The following is a 2798-nucleotide window of genomic DNA, read 5'->3' as shown; positions in this document are numbered from 1 at the left end:
CACAGATGGCCAGTCCGCCCCTGTGTGTCATTAAATAGCTGTTGAACACATTATTAAAGACTGAACTATGTGCTACTGAACTGAACATTTTCTCTTTTTCACGGTTTTGGGTTCCGGATTCTGTGGGCGGGGCTACAAGTATGTCTCGAGCCACCTGTAGCAGTATAAAAGGCGTGCACGAACTCCCCTCGCCGGTTTCCCCCGCCTCATTATTGAGTCTCCTTATTGAGTCATATATTGAGGTCTAATTGAGTCATCTATCTGAGTCTTATCCTGAGTCATTATTGAGTCATTATTGAGTCATTACAACCATAGACATATATACATATATGTTACAGCCGCTTCTTCTTATGAGCCACAGCCTTTGTTAGCTAGCTTAAGTATGCCGACAGTCTTCCTCCCCGACTTCATCCTCCCGTCCCGCCAAGTGTAAGTTACTCTGTGCTTATAATTATATATCTAACATGAGTTTATTGTATAAGGTTAGCTAATGTCAGTGTGTATTGCTGTATTAGCTTTACTCCCTGAGCGGAGCCCACAGGAAACACACTGCTAATCTAGAGCTAATGTTTTATGTTCTTAGAAATGAATGCGGGATCCTCCAGTTGTGGATTTATTGTATTTATTTGTTTGAGTTGTCACATTATTGTGAATACATGTTTCAGTCGTCTCAAAGCTAAAGCTACTCCTCATCTGTGATGATCCCCCACAGTGGAAAAGGGTAAAGAGTTACTGCAGAGCTCACAATGAAGGTTTATAAATGCAGGACTGTGGCCCTCCTGAGCTGCCCAGACATTCACTTCATATTCACCTCACATAAGACAACATGCTTGTTTGGTCCAGACCTCAGAAATAGCGACATCATCATTTTTAGGTTTTTTTCCAGTAAAAAATGAATTGTAAAATGTATCATTACCAAATAATGACTAATGTCACACTATCTGTCCGGATTATTATTTTTTAACTTTACTGAAAAGGAATTTTATGTCTGTTTTATGATCCACAGAGCAATGACGTGGGAAGCGGTGTCCGAATGGAGGAGGAAGAGCTGATCCGGAGTCTGGATTATCTTGAGAAACGGCTCAAAAGTTTCTCCGGGAACAGAAACCACACATTGACCACTTTTATGATGTCTGACATTTATGTAAAAGTGAGATGATTTGCAAAATGTAGTGGAAAATGTACAGAATATTTGTAACAGCTACTCCTGTTCCTTCAACACACACTTACATTTTGTCAAACTCTTCTCAGCAATCACCAAGAAGGTGGGGGCCGTATCCAAGGAGAAGGACTGCAATAAGGTGAAATTGTGACAGAAGAGCATAAAAAAATCACCTTTACTGGTCAGCATGCGGTTCATTCAGTGGAGAGGAAACAGTGGCAAAGTGGACATCTCTTGTGAACCACATCCAGAATGTGCATTTTCATCAAAATCCACTATTCCCCAAGTGCCTTCACCCCTGTTTCACAGACAAAAAGAAATGGCTGAAGCCTGGTACGCCACTGTTTAATAGCAATTATGTCATTGACTACAATTATGTAATGTACTCTGTTGTAATGCATTCATAATCTTTTATGTTTTTGTGATTGTCTTTCCCCCTTTAGCAACAAAGGCCACCTACAAGCTGGAGAAGGCACTGATGAACAAGCGTGTTCTTGGCGATGTGTAAAAGCTGAGCCCTCTCTACCAAACATCAGACTTGGAGGGGTTCCACAGGGTCATTCTGCGTTCTGCACGCAAACATGTGGCCTTCTCATACTCAGGGATGCTCTGCAGGTAAATTGTATTCTAGTCATGTTGTTAAGTGTTATAGTGTGAATACCTTGCCTGTGATACTTAATATATTTCACATAAGACCTGTTTATTTGCTGGTGTCAGTATGTAACTCTGCCATGCACTGGTCCCACTAATGTTAACCGTATTCTTCTATCCCTTTACAACTTACTTTGGAATAACCTCATACAAATCCTTCTTATATCAGGCTGTTCCTGGCTGCATTGCATTTTAATGAGAATTCTGAGAGCTGCGTTTTCAAATGAAATTTCCAAAGGCCAAGAGAGATGAACATGTTGTGATCCATGGTGAAGACCAACACTACAGGTTAGTCAGTTATCAATTTCCTGATGCAAGTTTCCACCTCCAGGCTGATATATGCATGATTCCAGCCATTACACCCAGCCCAAAACTGATTTTATGTCTGACAATCTTTATAAAAAGGATCCTAGAGAGATAAACCTTCTTGATAAAGAGTCATGAAGAGCCTGTTTATCTAACCAACAACAGCTGTTATATCGCTCTACAGCAGACTACATGATCAAAAACAGTACATTTACCTTGCAGAACATGGAAGTAGCCGGTATATTCACTACGTTGCTTTGGACCCAAACTAGTGTTAACCCTTTAAACAGGTGGCAAACAAAACACTAACTTATTTTCTAATAAATAGCAAAGCTACATTGCTATGCTAACCTAATATTTTCTGCTCTGGTCACCAGCCTCAAACACGTGCTTATATCAGTGGTTAAACATAAATTCATGTTTGCAGTAGAATTATTTTTGAGGGAAACTGTGACTTGAATGTATCTTAAAAAGTTAACGTTAGCTAGCCTACACGCCCCTTTGACCTGGTCATTGTGAACCCATACAGAATCTTCTAATCTTGACTCATTGTGGTCTACACATACGAGAGTGTGTGACGGTTTGCGTTGAGTCCAGTGCAGTGACTACAGCGTTATTCAGCTTTTTCATGGTTAGATTTAGGCACTGACAGCTGCTGGTTATGGTTAGGCAAAGACTG

General features: G+C 40.5%; 1 long non-coding RNA gene across 1 annotated transcript; it reads left to right on the top strand.

Moving 5' to 3' along the window:
- Positions 1 to 1012: 1012 nt before the first annotated feature.
- On the top strand, positions 1013 to 2064 carry LOC118341031. The gene is made up of 4 exons (XR_004797398.1): positions 1013 to 1150; positions 1252 to 1495; positions 1606 to 1777; positions 1983 to 2064. It is a non-coding gene; the product is annotated as an uncharacterized LOC118341031 (long non-coding RNA).
- Positions 2065 to 2798: the final 734 nt, after the last annotated feature.

The sequence above is a fragment of the Morone saxatilis genome, unplaced genomic scaffold, assembly GCF_004916995.1.
Source record: "Morone saxatilis isolate NCDOM2014 unplaced genomic scaffold, NCSU_SB_2.0 Contig7, whole genome shotgun sequence".
Taxonomy (NCBI): domain Eukaryota; kingdom Metazoa; phylum Chordata; class Actinopteri; family Moronidae; genus Morone; species Morone saxatilis.
The sequence above is the reverse complement of the archived record's forward strand: the minus strand, read 5'-3'. Positions and strand labels throughout refer to the sequence as shown.